The sequence below is a fragment of the Geotrypetes seraphini genome, chromosome 1 (genome assembly GCF_902459505.1).
Source record: "Geotrypetes seraphini chromosome 1, aGeoSer1.1, whole genome shotgun sequence".
Lineage (NCBI taxonomy): Eukaryota > Metazoa > Chordata > Amphibia > Gymnophiona > Dermophiidae > Geotrypetes > Geotrypetes seraphini.
The window spans coordinates 287,345,315-287,367,636 of NC_047084.1; the positions used below are offsets into that span (position 1 = coordinate 287,345,315).

Below are 22,322 nucleotides of genomic sequence, written 5' to 3' on the forward strand. Positions count from 1 at the left end.
ACTGTGGCTGGGATTCTGTAACCAGTACCATTGTTGATGGCCACCTTAAAAGTGGCTGCCAATCGCCTGTCAATCATGCGATGGTACCAGACACAGAATCATGCCTCTACTTCCAGCATTATTCACACCTACAGTGGCATTAGGCGGCCTAAGGAATCTTCACATATGAGACTCGATTACTCCAGCACTGCATGTTGCCCACTGGCTGCCAATCGACAACTGGTGTATATACAGAGACCTATTAATGGCCTACAAACTCTTCTATGACATGGTACCAGCCTATAAGGCCTCCAAACATCTTCCCTATGCCCTTGCAAGAAGAAAACCGATTACACATACCCTCAGGATGTGCTTTCTACCTTGAGACCGCCCGGAAAAGCTCTTACACTACCTACCATGCCTCTAGAACAAACTATCTACCCACATAAGATCATTAGAAGGTCTACTGAACTTCAGAAAGGCAATAAAAGCTCACTTCTTCCCCTGTCCCTCTATGAGAATGCTCCAACACAAATTTCTAACTATGCCATGTTTTGTCATAAAATGTTTTGCTACTTTTCTCTCACACTTTACTATATTATAGTATACAGCATATCTTCCACACTTTATTTGCTCACCATACCATGTTTTGTCATATTATGTTTTACCATTCTTTGTTAATTATATTTTGCCATCTGTGTCAGACAATGTTCTGCCATACCATGTTTGTCATCACTTTGTATAAATGCGCTTTATTATATATGTAAAATTGTAACCTATTCTAAGCTCTTCCGGGAGGACGGGGTATAAAATCAAATAAACAAATAAAGTGGCATGATTCTGGCTTCGATTTTTTAAGTGCTGGCATGCAATAACATAAAGTACGCCGGGCAAATTACCTTATCCATCCAATATCAATTAGCAAAATGTTGGAACCAACTACCATTTACACTAAAATCCTGTGATCACTATCTCAGTTTCAGGAAATTTTTAAAAACGTTTCTGAACCAAGACATGGAGTCAACCCTGAAGTAACTGAAATGGGAACTGTAAAACACCATTTCTATACTGTTTAATGCAACTTCTGGGATAAAATAGCCAACAATGGCCTACCTGTAATTAGTTATTGTTTATTTAAAGCTTTTATACTGCTAACTAATGACTATGAAGTCAATTCAGAGTGGTTTACATGAGCAGCTTTGATGGACATATGAACATTAACTTCAGTAATGATGGTACAGTACATGAATTACAATATATGAACTATTGACAAGGAGTAACTCAGCACTGCTGGAATTATGACAAAAGAGCTTAAAAATGGTGTTACAAGTCATTTACCTTAATCTATCCTTTGATTGACTCAACAATTAAGAATACAATAACCCTATATCCAATAATTATACTTATTTATATCATTAACCTCAATAAATATTGTGACCGGGTAAGACCTGGACTGGAGTAGCCCGAGCCCTGACCTGGATCATCCAAGCCTCAGCCAAGCGGTTGAATGAGGCATGGAGGGTAGAGGGATGTCTGCATCAAATAAAAAAAAAAAAAGGTCCAGTATAAGTGTTTAGTGTGAATTTTAAGATGACTTTATTTTCTGGCTTTATACTATAGTGCCATTCAAAACATACAAACAAAAAAACCTCTCATTGGTGGCTAAACAACCTGTTAGCCCACCATGCTTATTCACTTTACAGTTCAAGAAAAAAATATGGCAACTTCAAACAGCTTGCCTTTGGAGCAATTCTCAGGCTGTAATTAGCCCTCTCACCCTAAGCATGGGCTTCTTAACTCTTCTGTTATCCTTAGTTAATCAGAAGCAGTCGTTCTTAGTTTCTCTGTTACTTTGTTTGTGAGGCAACACCACATTATCAGAAACAGCTTTTACTTCCCTAAGACTTCACGCTGTGACCATACCCTCAAACATGCCTAATTCCTTAGGCTCTATTTCAATATCCTCTACTGACATTTCTTCTGGCATTTCCATCTCATATTCAGTACCTTCAGAAGAAAGATTGGGGGCTTTAGCTCTGAGGTTTTCCACCTGCTTGTTCTGGGAAGTGCTGGTGTCTGCCTTCTGAATCCAGGCTTGCACAGGTCTGCTTCTCCTCAAGGATTCAGCAATGCTGCTAGTGGCTGTCTCCTTGGCCTAGGGACACACCCTTTTCCCTAGCATGGGGCTGATTGCCTCTCAAAACACCTGTAGTTCTCTGGTGCTTTGCTAATGAGCCTGGATTGCTTCCCTGCTCACTAACCCTGCCCTCAGCACAGCTGATTGCAGGAGCTAATCCCTTTGTGGGCTTTGCTATCACCTGCCTGGTACGTGCTGGTACTTGTAGTTCTTTGCCTTAGCATTTCCTACACTAGAACTAGGCAAGTATAATTGGGTCACTTATGGGTTGCCTTTCACTGGGGATAAATTCTGTAGGGCAGTTTCCCTAATCTGCCTACTTCTAGGGGTAGGTTTAGGGATAGATTTATAGAGCACTGCAGGGTTTCTTCCAGTGTGACAGGATTCACACTGGAAGAAATATACATATTAAACCTTTTTAGTTGTCTTTTAAATGTATCATCATTTAAACTTCCTTTGTATATCCTGCTTAATCCTAGCATAGTAACATAGTAGATGACGGCAGATAAAGGCCTGAATGGTCCATCTAGTCTGCCCAACCTGATTCAATCTAAAAATTTGTTGGGTTTTTTTCCTTCTTCTTAGCTATTTCTGGGCAAAAATTCAAAGCTCTGCCCGGTATCATGTATAAACTATATTAACACACACACACACAAACACACACACACAGGTTGGGAGTTCCACCACATTGGGACCATCACCGATAACATTCTTTGCTTGACACTGTTGTATTTAATGTCTTTGAATGATGGTATTTCCAATAAGTATTCTTGACATGAGCGAAGTGTGCGTGCTGTCTGGTTGCTAAATGATGCAGTTCTGGAAGATGAATGACTTTGTGTGTCAACAACATGATCTTGAACTTCACTCTACTTTCAATAGGGAGCCAGTGTAATTCTTTCAGAATCGGAGTGGCACTTGTATGTTTAGATTTAACTATGCATTTGAAACTATGACCTAACTGTATTAATAGTTATACTGATATATCTGTACCAGCAACCCTATTGAATGTCCTTGTCAATCTGTTCATTGTAACTTCCTTGGTAACTAATCCAAACTCTTGTAATGTAATCCAATCTTAAACTGAATAGGTAAAGACAAAATAGAAAAACCTGATTAACATAATATAACAGTTAACAGCTTCTTGTTCTTGAAGAAATTGTTCTACTGCCTCTGGCTCAGTATAACTTTTGGTGTTATAGTGAAAAGTTATTTTAAAGCGGGCCAGAGATAGGAGACCATACCTCGCTTCTAGCACTCTCAAACATGGTTGTAGCACTAGAAATCATGGCCACTTCTCAGCGGTATTTGTAGTAAAATCAGCTGTAATGCATATAGATTAGCCTTGCCAAGATATTTTCTGTAAGGATTTCATTGGTCTGACCCTGATGGACCATTGGTCTGACCCAGTAGGAAACGTGCATAGGCTGTTATTGAGAAAAACATGGGGGAAGTCACTGCTTGCCCTGGATCGGTAGCATGGAATATTGCTACTCCTTGGGTTTGGGTACTAGTGACCTGGATTGGCCACCATGAGAACGGTCTACTGGGCTTGATGGACCATTGGTCTGACCCAGTAAGGCTATTCTTATGTTCTCATTTTGTCTAGAATGGCAGCGACTTGGGGGAAATTGTAGAACTTTCAGGACAAACAGGTGAGGTTTATTAAATCCGGGTACTGAGCATGCTCATGTTCCACTTCTTCTGTGATTTTTGGGCCCCTGGCAGCTTAAACACACTGCCTTTAATGGCCTCCAGAAGCTGTCCTTTCTTCAGCTTCCTGTCCCCAGAAAGGCAGGACGCTGCAACAGAGGGAAAGCTTCTGGGTCATCAAAGGCAGTGAGTTTAAGCTACCAGCAGCCCAAATATTATAAGCTGCAGTGCGGGGAAGGGAGATAGGTTCCCCCCTAGGGGAAGGGAGGTGGGGTGCCAGACTGGCAGGAAGTTTGCATCTTCCTTTAAAGTATCCCAGTGAGTTTGCCACTGTACACAATTTGGGAAACACTGTGCTATACCAATGTATATAGATGTTCTATTCCCTTTTGAGATTAACCCACTGTGCAATTCTCCTTACTCTGCAATTCTGTTCTTTTAATATTATCTTTAATTTTAAAACACCATGCCTTTTCCTACTATAGATTTTAAACCAATATAACCATATCTCTCAGTAATGGAACCATATTTCTGTGACTGCCATTACATCCAAATCAGCCTCTTCCATTACAGCCTCTAGATCCAGAACCTTATTTCCAATGCTCTTGGCATTCCTATTTACAGCTTTCCAGAGGTCACTATTTTACTCTTTTAATATTATACTTATCTGAGGGCTTTAGTTAAACTATGGGCTCTATTCATGGATCCCTAGTGATCCTAGTTTAAAATGTTCTTCAGTAGGTTAGAAGAAGGGATCCCAAATTTTTCCTGTCCTCTCAGTGCTGCAGTTGTAAATATGTCCAGCCAACCAAACAAAATGGTGCCAGCCTGCCTAAGCTTGCAGTATTTAAATAACATTTTGTACAAGATTCAGGCAAGCAATTCAAATAGGTCTTCGTTACAAGAACAACTACTGTATAGTGATCTATCCCAGGTTTAGGTGAAGACCAACTTCTAGAGGACAGGCAGGTGGTAGCTGGTTTTTAGATATTTTTCTGTACCTAAACATGAAATGGGAATGAATTTATGTGGTTGGAAGCAAAGGAGTCTGCTTTTTAAATAGTGTAAAACATTTCTTGTGGTCATATCTGGTGATATTATGGATGCTCTATGTCACACAAAAATCTGCTTCCTAATTTGATCATAACTGTTCTAGCATTGACATCTGATACCAGATTGGTCCAACAAAGTCAATTTGGTCCTGGATTTGCTCTATCGTTTCAGGGACTTGGCATTCTAATTTTCCGTTTGCATTCCTTAGAAAAGCAAGGCAAATCCCTCGTGCAACGGAGTAAACTTGGATCTGGATCAACTCTTTTGGGTGAATCTGGAGCCACCTTAAAATGTTCCTTCTCATTAAGGGTATTTATAACTTCAATCCTAGAACCTGATATACTATAGGGAGTTGTGAAGAACGGTTCAACAAATTAAGGAAACTCCCCCACTCTTAAAGAGAAAGGCAACTAGAGATTGTGCATTCTTTTATTTAGTTCCATGGTTATGGAATAATTTGCGCATAGATTTGAGAAAAGAAGAATCTTATATAAACTTTAAAAGACACCTAAAAGCACATTTTTTTTCAACTGGCTTTTTCAAATTGATTAATTGAGTTTGTAATTTGGATTAATATAATGGTTAATTTTTGATATGGAAAAACAAATTTTTAAATTGTATGTTTTAATTATGGTTTATTAAGATTTGACTGCTTTTATTGGAATTGTTAGTAGAATTATTGTGATGGAGTTGTTGATTGTTTAGCATTTTAGAAGAAAAAAAATTTAACTTGCGCTTTTACTCTTTTCTATCCTATTTTTAAATGGAGTTTCTTTCTTGATGAATATGTATTATATATCGTACACCGCTTGGATCCTTTTATAGGCTGCTATGTGGTATAGAAAGTTTTTGATAAACAGAAACATAAACATATGGTTGCAGTGCTGTGATGTGTACTGCAGGTTCTTCATCTCACATATTCCTCATTTTTTTCCTTCTTTAATGATACTAGAACTATGCTATTTTTTAAATTTCCCCTCCTTTGGAAGAAAATTTGAAATTTCAATATTTCCATTTCCAGATGAAGCAAGCAATCTATTTTTCACGTTCATGGTACGCACAGTGTCAGAACATTACCTCTTCCGCTGTCCTGTTTTCATTCTTATGATTGCTGTGTTTTGACTGGGTAACCTATTGAAGCTCAATGTAAAAGCACGTATAGGAAACTCAAAGTGCATAGAGAGGAAACCATTGATTGAAAAATATTTTACTCAACAAGATAGAGTAGCTATCAAAGTAAACTGAAAGGACGAGACATTCTGAAATGTGATTGCAGTCCTTAAGGCAAGGAAATTGAATTATTACACCTGAAATAGCAAGGAAACAAGCAATCAAACTTCCTCTCACTCCCAGAAGACATCTGCCATTTCATTATTGGTTGAAAAGGGTAATTACTCAGTAGGTAAGTGCTACTAGTCATCTAGGAAACAATTGTTTGATTGTTTTTACTTAGTTCGTTGAGTATTTTTAACAGTTCTGCTTTTTTTTTTAAAAAAAATAGAATTCATATTACTCTCAGTTGTTGACATTTACAGTTTATCAGCAAAGAGTTGTCAGCTTACTCATGCTTTTTGCCTCACAGATTACATAGGGCCTGATATTGAAAATGATCTAAACTGCCAGAAGAGGCTCCTCAAACAGATAGTGCCGTTTAGGGAGCATTCCATGGGTGGAGTTGGCACTTAACTGGTCATGTGTGATTTTCAGCACTTAGGTCCTCATTTACTATGCGGCCCAGAGCGCTAAATGCTACGACTCTCATGGGAATTCTATGAGTGTCAAAGCAGCGTTGAAACATTTAAGCCCGGATTCTGTATAGGACACCCAGGAGGGGCGTCCTATACAGAATTGGGCCTACACTAGCCCCGATTCTTTAACCGGCGTTCATGTTACAGATGCCGGTTACAGAATCGGGTTAGAGTAGACGCAGCCGCTACACTTATCGCGGCAAGTAATCTCCCTGTCCGCCTGTCCGATCGCTGGCAGGAGGGTGGATATCGGCATTCCATTACAAGGGTTTACAGTGCGATTCTCCAAAGCCCTGGAGGAGGCCTTACCCAGTGAATTTTCTGGTATCACAGGGATCATTGTGACAACGTTGCCTGAGGTCTGTGGTAACTGTGTCACCCCTCCCATGGACTCATGCTGTGCGCCGCAAAGCCACTGCCTCCGCTTCACCTGTTTCCAGAGCTCGACCATCAGGTCCACTATGCCCTGCTGCTGCAGTTGCATATGCTGGTTGCTCTTAGCTGCTGCCCCTTTCCCAGGTCTCTTTTGACTCTGCTTCTTTGCCAGCAGCGTCTTATCCGCCTCTCATGGCCGTTTAGGTGCTTTGCTTCACTGACATGGTATCCCTGTAGTGGTAACTCTCGCACTCGTAATGGGCACACCCAAATACTAAAGCCTCTCTAGCTTAAAAACCTATCCCCTAACTTCTCTGAATCTAGTCCATTGCCACAATTCCTAGCATTGTTCAACTGTTCACTTCCTTTTGCCTATGCCCAAAAATCAGTTACTGCTAAAGGGTTTCTTCTCCCCCACCCTTTTTTGGGTGACTACAACCCCCATGATCACTTTTGACTTGATATCCTCCTTGACCCATGCCATTAATCAACCCCTGTTAGCACATACCAGCCTCCATTAATCCCTTAAGCAATATGTACATGATACACTTATCCCTCCCAAGTTTGTTTATTTTTCTTCTTGCTGCTGCCAGAATAGCCTCCTCGTGATTGTAGTATGGCTGCTATGACCATCGAAGTACAGGTCAAACTGCCCTCCCCAAAATTGGCCACCCAAAGATGGCCACTATTTCAGTGGCCTGGCAACACTGTCCGTCCCTCACCATCATGGCTGCCTCAAGCAAGATCAACCTATACCTCACCAACATGGCTGCCCCCAGTGTCTCCACATAGCTACAACTCCTTTCCAATGCAAACAATCACCCATGCCCTTAACTCATGCAAATGGCATCATCAACCATATGTTTTTCCACTAAATCATACCTATCAAACACCCTTATATGTAGTGCCATGTCCCCTTTTTCGTTTTTTGAGTATTTTTTTTGTACAACTGTGCATACTCTTCACACCTCCCCCTCCTCCAAACACACACACTCACTGTTCTAGTTCCCAATGCATTCGGGATTATTTGTGCCGTTATTTTGCCTCGGCAACTCCTCTTTCGTCTGGACCCTTGCTGCCTGATCTCACAGGCACTGCCAGGCTCTCATCTTCTACATGATGAACTTTTTTCACCGGCACAGGACCTCTGGACCATTGTCCAAAACTCCGCCACATTGCCACAAAATGCTATAGTGCCGCTACTGTAATCATGGTGGACCCGCTGGAGGAAAAAATGGTCCCCCTAATCTTGCCAGGGCTCCATCACTGTTCGAATGCTGCTCCAGCCTGCAAAAGCCTTGATGCTCTAGCCTGCCAGTATCAGACTGCTGCTACTGACTCTCACTTGCTCATCAAAGGCCTCCCACTCCATGACCCTCCGATAACGTCTCCCCTGATTGGCCTAGCTCCTCCCTGCTCATAGAAACATAGAAACATAGAAATAGACGGCAGATAAGGGCCATGTGTCTATCCCATTTGGCCTTAAAATCAGGCAAGCTGATGGCCTCAATCACCTGAAGTGGAAGACTATTCCAGCGATCAACCACCCTTTCAGTGAAAAAGAATTTCCTGATGTCCCCGTGCAGTTTCCCGCCCCTGATTTTCCACGAATGCCCCCTTGTTGCCGCAGGACCCTTGAAAAAGAAGATATCTTCTTCCACCTCGATGCGGCCCGTGAGATACTTGAATGTCTCGATCATGTCACCCCTCTCTCTGCGTTCCTCGAGTGAGTACAGCTGCAACTTATCCAGCCGTTCCTCATATGGGAGATCCTTGAGTCCCAAGACCATCCAGGTGGCCATTCTCTGGACCGACTCCAGTCTCAGCACATCTTACGGTAATGCGGCCTCCAGAATTGCACACAGTATTCCAGGTGGGGTCTCATCATGGATCTATACAATGGTATAATGACTTCAGGCTTACGGCTGACGAAACTCCTACGTATGCAACCTATGATTTGCCTTGCCTTGGATGAAGCTTGCTCCACTTGATTGGCAGTCTTCATGTTCTCACTGACGATCACCCCTAAGTCTCGTTCTGCTTCAGTTCTTGTTAGGATCTCACCATTAAGGGTGTAAGTCTTGCATAGATTTTGGCTGCCCATGTGCATGACTTTGCATTTTTTGGCATTGAAGCTGAGTTGCCAGGACCTAGACCAGCGCTCCAGTAGGAGTAGGAGTTGGACATTGAATTTATGTCTGTTGTGCTTTTGCCCACTGCATTGCTTAGTTTGGCGTCATCGGCGAATAATGTTATTTTACCTCGCAGCCTTTCTGCCAAGTCCCTTATAAAGATGTTGAATAGGATTGGGCCCAGGACCGAGCCCTGCGGCACTCCACTGATTACCTCTGTCATTTTGGAGGGAGTGCTGTTCACCACTACCCTCTGAAGCCTACCTCCAAGCCAGTTCTCAACCCATTTCGTCAATGTGTCGCCCAATCCTATAGAACTCATCTTGCTCAGCAACCTGCGGTGTGGTACGCTATCGAATGCTTTACTGAAGTCCAGGTATACGATGTCCAGGGACTCCCCAACATCCAGCTTCCTCGTCACCCAGTCAAAGAAGCTAATCAGGTTGGATTGGCAGGATCTTCTCTTAGTAAATTCATGTTGACGGGGATCCCGTAGATTCTCCTCGTTCAGGATCGTATCCAATTGGCGTTTGATTAGAGTTTCCATTAGTTTGCACACTATTGATGTGAGACTCACCGGTCTGTAGTTTGCTGTCTCCATCTTGGAGACTTTCTTGTGGAGTGGAATGACATTAGCCATCTTCCAGTCCAACGGGACGTTACCCGTACTAAGGGAGAGATTGAAGAGCGCGGATAGCGGTTCCGCCAAGACATCACACAACTCCCTGAGCACCCTGGGGTGTAAGTTGTCAGGCCCCATTGCCTTGTTAACCTTAAGCTTTGACAGCTCGCAGTAGACACCACTGGGTGTAAACTCGAAATTACTAAACGGGTCATCTGCGTCAACCCTTGTCTGTAGCTGAGGGCCGAGTCCTTGCACCTCACGGGTGAAGACTGAGCAGAAGTATTCATTTAACCGTTGGGCTTTTTCCGAGTCCGCTTCTACATAGTCTCTGACTGGTTTCCTAAGACGTACTATCCCGCCTGAGTTCTTATTTCTGTCACTGATATACCTGAAGAAGGATTTATCTCCTTTCTGGATGTTCTTCGCTAGAGACTCCTCCATGCGGAATTTGGCTTCCCTAACTGCTGTTTTGACGGCTTTTGACTTGGCCAGATAGACTTCCCTAGAGTCCTGTTTCCCTGATTGTTTGTAAGAGATGAATGCTTTTTTCTTCTCCTTCCTTCCCTCCCCCAACATTCTTCCCTGCATGTACGTCCTTGGCCCGTTTGTGTTTGCTTCTCCCTTAAGCATGGGTCTAGCTCATTCAGAGTTCATACAGGTGAAAAAAGCATGCTTTCCACGGAAAGAGTGTTTACTATCTGTAATCCAGCCAATATTGAGTTGGCAGCTAAATTAGCCTCAAATATACAATGCTAGGCCTTGTGTGGGCACTGGTACTGAATATTCGGGGTTGATTATGGAAGCAGTGGCTTCTGGAGCTTATGCAGGTCCTGACTGATATTCACTTGGGCCTGCAGAAGACAGCTATTTGGGTTTCAGCTGAATATTGGCGGTGTCTACTTGATTCTCGGCTAGTGCTGTAACAGCTTTAAAAGTTATCCTCTATATAGCTCCTGATAAAGAGTACAGAACCTGAAACTGGGCTGTTTGAGCTGAGAACTTGGCTTTATATTATGCCTCGCTTGGAAATTAAGGGAACATTTTGAACAACACTGGATAAAATTCTTCAGGCATTAACCAAAGATAAGTTCCGAGTTATTCGCTGTTTTTTGAGCCTTAATCTAGATAACTAGATAGCAGTGCAGTTTTACTTGCACTTTGTGAAAACTTCACAGATTTTATATCACATTATGATTTGTACACTTATGTAGGCCTGTGATGGTGCACAGCGGGGCTTGAAATATAGCCTGGCTACAACAGGTTACGCCTGGAGCACTAGTTTGCCAGAGCACCGTTAGCTTTAATTATTGCACTGAGGCTACATATATAAAATAATATTATTATTAAATTTTCATGGTTTGATAACTTCTAGTACATTGCAATGCTACCTACTTCAATTGATTTTTATCTGGGGATTTTTGATCGTTGCTATCTGAGATATTCCCCTTTGGGTTTTTGTAATTGTGTGAATATTGGGTGAGACATGCATAACTAAGGTGACCATACATCCGTTTTGAACAAGACTGTCCCCTTTTTAGATCCCCTGTCCCGTTGTCCCCATGCACAGCTTCAGGACGCCGAAATGTCCTGTTTTCAGGTACAGCATCCCGAAGCTGTCCGTAGGAACAACGGGACAGGCGATCGCTTCCCCTCCCTCCAGCGCCGAAGCCGAAGCCTGCCCCCCCGGACCAGCCCCCACTGCTGCTGCCTACCGCTGCTTCAAACACCCCCCCCTCCCGGTCCACCGCCCCTGACAACTGCCGACCACTGTAACTAAAGCAGTAAGGTCCAGGCGCCGGCCCACAAATCTTCCCAACGTCAATTCTGACATCGGAGAAGTTCCGGGCCTGCCAATCCTGGCTGGCCCAGAACTTCCTCACCAACATCAGAATTGACGTCAGGAAGAAGGTTTGTGGGCCAGCGCCTGGACCTTACTTTGCTTTAGTTGCGGCGGTTGGCGGTTGGCAGCGGCAGCAGACCAGGGGGGTTTAAAGTGGCGGTATGCAGCAGCAGTGGGGACGGTCCAGGGTGGGGCAGGCTTCAGTTCTGGAGGGAGGCAAGCAGGCTGTTTGGCTTTAACGCAGCAGGGAGGGAGGTAGGCTGACTAGCTTCGGGGGAGGGGGTGGAACAAAGGCTGGAAGGCAGTGAGGGGGACATAGGAAGGAGCACTGGGGGCATTAAGGACATGGGAAGGAGGCATTGGGGGCACAAAGAACATAGGAAGGGGCACTAAGGACATAGGAAGGAGGCACTGGAGGCACTAAGGACATAGGAAGGAAGGAGGAAGGGAATAGAAAGGGACAATTATTGTGCCTGAGTGCAGAAAGAAAGAAAGAACGAAATGAAAGAAAGGATGCACAATCAGAAGGAAATGCAACCAGAGACTCATGAAATCACCAGACAGCAAAGGTAGGAAAAATGATTTTATTTTCAATTTAGTGTTCAAAATGTGTTAGTTTTGAGAATTTATATCTGCTGTCTATATTTTGCACTATATTTGTCTATTTTTCTATAGTTACTGAGGTGACATTGCATATTTGAAAGTTATCTGCCTTGACATCTTTGAAATCCTCCAAATATAAATGATGGTTAACATTTTCTCTGTGTATAGAGAGCTTTGTAGTTTTTTTAAATTTTATGGTTACCATTTTGAATTAATAAGATATTTTGTGTACATGAAAAATGAATGGAAGAAATAAGGGGTGGGATTAGGGGCGGTACTAGGGTGAGATTGGGGGTGGGACTGACAATTAATAGATGTCCCGTTTTGATGAAAAAAAATAAATGGTCACGTTTTTACTAATTTTCAAATTCCTAGTTTTATCCCTCTGAGACTCCCCTTCCCTCACCTCCTGTTTACCCTTCCCCCAGCCCACAACATTAAAACCCTCCTTCCTGGAATGTAGCTCCTACCCCCCCCCCCCAGTCTTGATAAGATCCCCCAAGGTCTACCTCCAATCCATGGTAATTCAGATAGTGTGATGGAGGTGGATCCACTTTCTCCTGACTTATGTGGCTGCTTCATAAAATGCTACCATGACCTCTCACTGCAACTTGTGGTAGGGGCCCCATATGGTAAAACAAGGCATTTGAAAGTTATGTGGGTCCTGGCTAGGGTGACCAGGTTACCCAATCCAGAAGGGAGACTTTTTGGCCTGTCCTGGATTTCTGCCAACCTCATCCTGGTACATTATAGGACCTGCAGCACTGAAGTCAATAGATAAGATTCACGGACTACAAATACTACACACTGCTTTGGGATGCAATTTTAAAACCAGGAGGGGCCAAAATGGTCTCTCTTCTGGAATGGACAACCTGGTCACCCTAATCCCAGCTGACATTCAGTGCCAGGACCCGCATAGCTAATTGGCCTATTTATGCTTTTGAACTATCCTAATTTGGTTGGGTTAGCTATGTGGGTCCTGGCACTGAATATTGCCAGCATTTGCATAATCCCTAGCTCCTCCCCTGGCTCCACCCTCTGTACTGCCCCTGACCTGCCTACTTTCTACATGAGTGATCAGTGACACTATTCAGTGGCACTGCCCAGTTTAGAGCTGCTGAATAAAATGTGTACACTTTTAATGAATGGTGCTTATTCTTCAAGAAGAATATTGCTCTTTCAAAAGAGAATATGCTCTTCTGAAAGAGGGAGCACTGCTGATAGTACAAGAAAAACATGACATTTTTGTATTTTTTCCTGCTTGTTTTTATTTGCTGACGCCATGAAACAACATGGGAAATGTTGACATTTCAAATGAATGCATATCTCTTAATTCCCTTATTTGAGAAAGGAATAAAGACAATATTCTTCACAGAACACTTTAGCAAAGAAAGAAACATTTAGGGAGAATAGCGACATGGAGGAAACAGCAAGCTACCCCGCCCATTTGGAATACGAAAGGGTGAACTCACAAATAATACAAAGAAAGACGAGTATATGACAATACAGAAACAATAATTATAGTATATGTATATAGATGTATAAATTTAGTTACAAAATTTATATCCCTCTTATCAACTAAGCGGGTATCAATCAGTACATACACAAAAGGAACAAACATTACATATCCATTAATACATTATCAAACACTTATTAAAACCACCATATTATCTTCAAATCACACAGGAGTGCTCTGTTAGCTACTAGTATCCAAACAATCAAGTAAGGAAAAATCTCACAAATGGGGAGGTCTTTAACAATTTCTTGAAAGATTTAACATCTGTACATACTCTTAGGGCTCCTTTTACTAAGCTGCACTAGTGGTTTTAGCGTGTGCTTAGCGCTCACTAAATTGCCACGCATGCTAGATAATAACACCACAATTGAGCTGATGTTAGTTTTTAAGTATAGCACGGGAGTTAGCGCGTGGCTAAAAACGCTAGTGCAGCTTAGTAAAAGGTGCCCTTAGTGACCCTTTCATTGAGTTCCAAAGTCTCGGGCCCGCCACTGTTTGTTTTTTATAATGTACTTCCAGATTCTTTTCCTCAATTAAACTCATAGTTGAATCCGACTGTAAATTTTGATTTGGGATATATCTTCTTAAAATTTGAATCAGGTACCCTGGTGCCACACCATAAAGCACATGGTGTACTACAGTTAAAACTTTGGACTCGATTCAAGCTTCAATCAGCAACCAATGTAAGTATTTTTTAACACCGGAGTAATGTGTTCGTATTTTGATATCCTGGTAATCAGTCTAGCCAGTAAGATGCAAATATATTTAGCTCATGTATTGTAACACCACTACTGAAGCTCATATATTGTAACACCACTACTGAAGCTCATTCAAACCGCTCAGAATTGACTCTCCAGACATTAGTAGTGATATAGAAACTTCCAATAAACAATAATGTGAATGCCTAATTAAATGTGCCATTTTCATTCTCTGATTCTAGAATTGTTAATTATGCCGGCATCAATTTCTCCTGCACCACAATTCTAAATTACTACTCTCTAATATAATTGTGCACCTACTACTACTACTATTAATTATTTCTATAGCGCTACCAGACGCACGCAGCACTGCACAGAGTCACAAAGAAGAAGAAAACAGTCTCTGCCTGAAAGAGCTTATATTCTAAACAGGCAAGACAGACAACCAAGATGTCATGGATACAGTTACGGGGAATGGTTAATCAGCTGGCTGGGTTGGAGGGCAGAGGAGAAGGGTTAAGGATTGAAGGCTATATAAAAAAGGTAGGTTTTCAGTCTACTTTTAAACAAGGGAAGGGTACTTGATGGACAAAGGTAATTTATTCCAGGCATAGGGGGCAGATAGATGCAAGGAACGAAGTCTGGAATTTGCAGTGAAGGAGAAGGGTAACGTTAAGAGTGACTTATCTGAGGAACGGAGTTCTCTGGGAGGTGTATAAGAAGAGAGAAGTGAGGAGAGATATTGAGGGGCAGCAGAATAAACACACTTGTAGGTCAGCAATAGCCTATCTTCTTCTTATTCATATAACTCATGATATAGAAGCTGGATCTTCAGAGGTGCTTCCTGTGGATTATATTTTTCCATAGGTGTTTTTACACCAAAATCATTAGAAACATAGAAGATGACGGCAGATAAGGGCAATAGCCCATCAGGTCTGCCCACTCTACTGACCCACTCCCAAGTCTACTATCCTAGGGATCCCACTCCTGGTGACAGGTTCCCTTGGCTTAACCCTCTAAGGGATCCCACATGGGCATCCCATTTGCTCTTAAATTCTTGCACGCTGTTTGCCTCGATCACCTGCACCAGGAGCTTGTTCCAAGGATCAACCACTCTCTCAGTGAAGAAATATTTCCTGGTGTCGCCATGAAATTTCCCGCCCCTGCTTCTGCTGTTTTATTCAATCATACATCTATATTTTAAATTACTTTTTAATTCACCTTTCAGCCGTATCAAGGATGTCTCCTACAAAATTGACAGACAAAAAAAAAATATTATTTTCTCTTAAGATCCAAACTTGACAAAATCAAAAGCTTGTACTTACAATTAAAACTTATTTCCATTGTTAAAGATCTGAGGCAACATGGGTTTGTCATAGGAAAATCCAGTCAAATATATGTTTGATTTCTGTGATTGGGTGACCCGAGAACTAGATAAAGGACATATGTTAGGCAGAATCTACTTGGATTTCAGTAAAGCCTTTGATAAGGCTCCTCACAAGAAATTCATGAATAAGCTGAGCAGGGTGAAGTTAGTAACCAAAGTGGTGAACTGCATTGGAAACTGGCTGTGTTCACCCCCCATTTCATGGGGGCAGTTTCTCAGTTTCATGTATAAAGCAAGCATATAGATTGTCTGTTCTAAGATGTGTAAACAGTGTGTGTTTTGTGGACTCAAATTCCCAGAGTGCTTAGCAGCTCCCTGAGGTATTGGCTGCAACTTGCTGGAGCCTGCCTTCTTCTTCAGCTCTGGAAGAAAGCTGACTCCTTAACCATACCACATGCTATAGAGAGAGTTAGTCTCTCCAATCTGTTTTTCACTTTGGGTTGGGTTTGCTGGCCTCCTAACTTTGGCTTTTCTAGCCTCCTAACTTGAGTCTGTTAGTAGACATTCAGCTTGTGAGAGAAGCTAAAGTACATGTTACCTCTGCATAGGGACTATGTAAGTAAAGGATATGACAGTAGAGTGTATGGACTGTGAAGAAGTACCCTAAGATCTACAAACTGTAAGTGTTCATGTTTGTTCTAAACTGATATTAAAAAAAGACCTGTTTAAGGAGTACGGAGACCAGGCTTAATAATATTTAGGCTACAAGCCCAAACAGTTAAACTGCTTGATTATCATTCAATGTATTAACAGGGCAAGACAGGCTGACTAACAGATGACTGAGGGTTATGGTGTATGGAATCCACTTGGAGGAAAGATGAATAGCGGAGTGCATCAGGTACTGGTACTGAAGCCAGTTCTATATATGAGGGTAGTTTGAAAAGTTTGGTATAAAAGCAAGTTAAATGTTTCCATCGAGGGCTTTATACTTAGCTGATTAACCGTTCACCTGAACTGTATCCATGATATCCTGTTTGTCTGTCTTGGCTGTTTAGATTGTAAGCTCTTTCGAGCAGGGATTGTTTTCTTCTTCTTTGTGACTCTGTGCAGTGCTGCGTGTGTCTGATAGCACTATAGAAATAATAATAGTAGTAGTAGTAGTTCAGAGAGTTTCCAGTTTTTTCATAAGCTATTTTTCCTATGATATGAAAAAACTGGAAACTCGCTGGACTAAGTGTATGGCTCTCAATGGAGACAGCGTAGTTCAACTTATTTTTTTACCAAACTTTTCAAACCAACCTCAAATTTGTGAGTGGCATTGCTGAAGAGCTATAAAGAAAAGTTTGCTTTTATAAAAAGAGATTTTCCAAATTAAAAGAATGGTCTAAAGCAGTGTGTCACAAACCTTTTAAGCCATGGCACACTAATCGTGGGGCCACGTCTGGAGGGTACCCGGTAATGCACTTCTTCAGGGCCAAATGCCGTTGTATAAACCTGCAATCAATAATTATTTTTGTAGAAATTATCCCAAAAGAAACAAGAGCTTAGATATGCAAAAGATATGCAAAAAAGCATTACTTACTCTTGCAGAGAAAATATTCTGTGTTAGGTGTTTAATATGAGAAATAATGCATGCTAACGGTCTGACCTATGTGCTAAAGTGCAGCTAAACATCTAATGCAGCTTAGCAAATATAATACTCCTTAGTTAATTTTGCTCTCAAATTGACATGCTTTTTTTTTTTTTTTTCAGGAAATTCTCTTTAAAATAATGCTCAGTTCTCTGAAGAGGAACAGGATAGATTCAGCGTGGCATAATTTGTTCCACTATAGGTGAAGCAAGTACAGAAGATTTTGCCTCTGAGTAAATTTGCTGATTTGTTCAAATATCTTCAGAGCTAGCTGCCTAGCATAATTTAAAAAATAGTTTGACTATTACAAAATACACATACAAAACCATCAACACCATTATATCACTGCATTCGATGAGACATTGATCTTACATGTTCTATATGCACGGGAATGATTAAATATTGTGAGGCAACATATTTTAAATTCAGCTTGGTTTTATGATGAGTCATTTTCTTTCAGTAGTTTACTAGTACAACTCCCTTGTGACTAGAAAACAAAAAACTTATGAGCAGAATATTAATATAATAAAACACACAACATTTTCCTAGCTCTCATATATTGTTTTATTTCAAGTCTCTTCAGGCAGAGACGCAAGAACATGCTGTTGATTTAATAAAATTTGCTTTATTTATTCATTAGGCAATTTTGAGACTGCACACAGGGATTATGGGATGTGGGTATGCTGAACCTACAGGCCTCTAAAAGAAAAAAGTGACAGAAAAACCTTTACATAATAGGTAAGCAGTGCACAAAAAAGGAGAGGGTGGGCCAATGGTCTTCCAAAACAAGGACTCCAGAAACAAAGGATAAAAAGTATTTATTACCATACAAAAAAAAGAGGTAATAATAAAAGTCCAAACAAGAATGCTAAAAAAAATAAAAAAGTGGTACTTGGATGAGCTCCTAGATTTACCTCATACTGTTAACTCTACATGTAACTATATTTCAGCAAAGATCACCTAGAACAGGAGTCAAAGCATCCAAGGAAAATTATCACACATAAGCAATTTACAAAAGTACTACAATGTTAATACAAGAACCGGTACAAATAAACACTTTTTGTGAACTGAATGCAAAAAATGTTTTTAAATTGAGATTCTTACAGATTTTGCACCTCGCTCACTGTGTCCTTGAAAAAAAACCAGGCATGTTCTACTGTTTGACATTTTTTGGAAGTGTTCCTAAGTTTCTTCCTTACCATTTCCCTCATTGTTTCGTAGTTGCCTTTCCTGAAATTAAAAGTTGTCGCTATGGTTCTCTTCCCTTTCGGTTTTCCTACCTCAACCTTGAACTTGATCATATTATGATCGCTGTTTCCCAACGGTCCCACTACTTCCACTTCCTTTGCAGGTCCCCCTAACCCATTTAGGATTAGATCCAGAGTGGCATTTCCTCTCGTCAGTTCTCTAACAAGCTGCTCCATGAAGCAATCTTGTGTAGCCTCCAGGAATTCTGTCTCCCTAGCGCATCTTGAGCTTCCAAGACTCCAGTGTAACCCAGGATAGTTGAAGTCTCCCATAATAACCGTGTTACCGCTTTTGCATTTTTGCTTCATCTCGGCTTCCATTTCTTCATCGATATCTCCGGTTTGCCCGGGTGGATGATAGTATAGGCCCATCTTTATTTCATGTCCTTTCCTACCCGGTATTTTAACCCATAGCGATTCCAGCTTGACGGTTGTCTCTGCTGTGTCCATCCTTGTCGATTGTATGCTTTCTTTTATGTATAAGGCTATTCCACCTCCTTTCTGTTCTGACCTATCCAGGCGATAGAGCTTGTACCCCGGCAGTGCTGTATCCCATTTGCTTTCCTCATTCCACCATGTTTCAGAGATTCCATTGATGTCTATATCCTCTGCATTGGCCATGGCTTCTAGTTCCCCCATTTTGTTTTTTAGGATCCTTGCATTAGTATATATGCAATTTAGATCCTGGCATTTTGTTGTCTTCATTTCTTTTCCCTGTGCTTCGGTCTTTAGTGTCTTCTCTCTTGCTACAATCTTTCTAACCTCCTCTTCTGGGTTAGTTGACTCCTGTAATTTGTCCCTTGTTTCTTCCCAGCATTGTTTCCCCTTAGTATCTTCACGGGATACCTTCTTCTGAATCATCGACGCTAAGTCGACTGTCGGCTTTCCCCATCCTCTTAGTTTAAAGCCTGTTCTATTCCTCTCTTGACGTTGTTTACTAGAAGTCTAGTTCCCGCCATGCTCAGGTGCAGTCCATCTCTCCTGTAGAGCTTGCTCTTGCCCCAGAACGTTGTCCAGTTCCTCACACCATTTCCTCATCCACGCATTTATTGATTGTAGTTCCTCCTGCCTTTTCACATCTGCCCTTGGTACCGTTAGGATCTCTGAGAATGCTCTCTTCTGGGTCCTCATCTTCAGCTTCCTTCCCAGAATCTTGAACTGTTCTATCAGTGTGCTTCTTCTGTAGTCTCTCCTGCTGACATCATTCGTCTTGATGTGGATTCTAGACTTTTAAAAAACTAACTTTTTGGATGGGGGATTATGTCAAGGAACTGTATGGATGGGAACGTTGGGAAAGAGTAGAAATGCAATGGGCAAAACTGAAAGGAGTTATTGTAAGAGCGACAAATCTTTTTGTGAGGCAAGTGAGTAAAAGTAAGAGGTAAAGAAGGCCACTTTGGTTCTCAAAAGTAGTAGCTGAGAAGGTAAGGAATAAGAGGTTAGCTTTCATAAACTACAAAAGATTGCAGAAAGAGGAAGACATATATCTGGAAAAGTTAAGAAAGGCTGGTTGTATAGTCAGAAAAAATAGCTGACATAAAATGGGGAGACAAAACATTTTTTAGATATATCAGTGATAGGAAGAAGTACAAAAGTGGCATTGTGAGACTCAAATGTGAAGGGAAGGAATATGTAGAATCTGATAAAGAAAAGGCTGAATTGCTTAACAATGGAAGACTCCAATCGATTTTCAGAGGGTTGTGTTCTTGAGGAGCTAGATAAATTAAAGATAGACAAAGTGGTGGGGCCAGATGGTATATATCCGAGGGTGCTGAAGGAACTTAGGGAAGTTCTGGTGGCTCCACTGACTGACCTTTTCAATGCTTCTCTAGAGTCAGGAATGGTACCAGAGGACTGGAGAAGGATGGATATGTTCCCTCTACACAAAAGTAGAAGTAAGGAAGAAGTAGGGAATTATAGTCCAAAAAGTCTGACTTCTGTGATAAGCAAATTAATGGAAACACTTTTAAAACAGAGAATGGTGAAGCATCTGGAATCCAGTGGATTAAAGGACCAGAGGCATCATGGATTCACTAGAGGTAGGTCTTGTCAGACAAATCTGATCAATTTCTTTGACTGGATGACCAGATAGAGGGATTGTGCTAGATGTGGTGTATTTAGATTTTAGCAAAGCCTTTGACAGTGTGCCACACAGTCGTGAAATAAATAAACCGAGTGCTCTTGGGATAGGAGATTACTCTGAGGGAAGGGATGTTACCAGTGATGTACCTCAAGGTTCAGTTCTTGGGCCTGTTCTTTTTAACATTTTTATAAGTGATATTGCTGTAGGGCTGTCAGGTAAGATTTGCCTCTTTACGGATGATACCAAAATCTGCAATAGAGTTGACACCCCGGATGGTGTGAATGACCTGAAGAAAAACCTAGTGAAGCTTGAAGAATGGTCTGAAATTTGGCAGCTAAAATTTAATGCTAAGAAATGCAAGGTCATGCATTTGGGCTTCAAAAACCTGAAGGACCAGTTTAGGGGATGAAGAACTTTTGTGCATGACAGAAGAGCTGGACTTGGATGTGATGATTTTGAAGTGGCCAAATAGGTTGAAAAGGTGAGGGCCAAAGCTAGAAGAATACTAGGGTGCATAGGAAGAGGTATGGCCAGTAGGAAAAGGAAGGTATTGTTGCACCTGCATAAGACTCTGGTGAGACCTCATTTAAAATATTGAGTACAAATCTGGAGACCGCATCTTCAAAAAGACATAAAAAGGATGGGAGTTGGTCCAGAAGAAGGCTACTAAAATGGCAAGTGGTCTTCATCATAAGACGTATAGGGACAGACTTAAAAATCTCGATATGTATACTTTAGAGGAAAGGCAGGTCAGGGGAGATATGATAGAGATGTTTAAATACCTACATAGTGTGAATGCACATGAGTTGAGTCTCTTTCAATTGCAAGGAAGCTCTGGAATGAGAGGGCATGGGATGAAGTTAAGAGGTGATAGGATCCGGAGTAATCAAAGGAAATACTTTTTTTATAGAAAAGGTGTAGATGCGTGGAACAGTCTCCCGGAAGAAGTGGTGGAGACAGAGACTGTGTCTGAATTCAAGAAGGCATGGGATAGGCACGTGGGATCTCTCAGGAGAGAGAAAGAGATAACAGTTACTTCAGAAGGGCATACTAGATGGGCTATTTGGTCTTTATCTGCCTTGTAACCCCTAGGCACCTAACCAGCTTGGTTAGAGCACTTGGGCCATGACAATATTCTCCCCAGCGTGCCCTCTATAGCTTGAGGGTCCCCCTCAGGTCTTTCATCCAATTAGGCAACTGCCTAACAGTGTAAGTTCAGGTAAGTAAAGTGATTTTCATTCAACAGACACAAAGTCAGAATGGCTTCCAAAACAAAATAAAGATTTATTTAGGCCACTGGCCAGGTAAGTTTCAAATCATGTGTTATGTTTCTTGCACATAGCACAGATATGAAAAACATCCAGCAAATAGTCCTTGCATAGTCCTTGCATAGGAAAAACACATTGACCAACAGACTCCAGTTCACTGTACTGGAGCAGTTAAAAATGAAAACAAAAAGTATCAAAGTCCAGGATAAACACTTCACAAAAAAACCCAACCCCAATGAATTCTTGATTATGCTGATTTAACCCTGGTTTAGAAAAGGCAGGTAGTACCAGCTTTGTTCATAAAACACATTCAGCAGTAGTGTTCTGATGATATACAGTTTTAAACAGTTTTTTTGAGACACAGAGAAATTCTTATGGCAGAGAAACAGGTATGCTTTAGCAGCAGTC

At 41.4% G+C, this 22,322-nt stretch overlaps 2 long non-coding RNA genes across 2 annotated transcripts in view; one reads left to right on the forward strand and one right to left on the reverse strand.

Moving 5' to 3' along the window:
• Positions 1-2,112, reverse strand: part of LOC117355181 — a 43,677-nt gene extending 41,565 nt beyond the window's left edge. Inside the window, exon 1 of the long non-coding RNA XR_004538321.1 lies at positions 1,987-2,112. This is a non-coding gene — a long non-coding RNA (uncharacterized LOC117355181). The remainder of the gene's footprint in view (positions 1-1,986) is intronic.
• Positions 2,113-2,217: 105 nt separating this feature from the next.
• Positions 2,218-17,734, forward strand: LOC117368657. Its single transcript, XR_004540973.1, has 4 exons — positions 2,218-2,304; positions 14,262-14,344; positions 16,500-16,584; positions 17,439-17,734. It is a non-coding gene; the product is annotated as an uncharacterized LOC117368657 (long non-coding RNA).
• Positions 17,735-22,322: the final 4,588 nt, after the last annotated feature.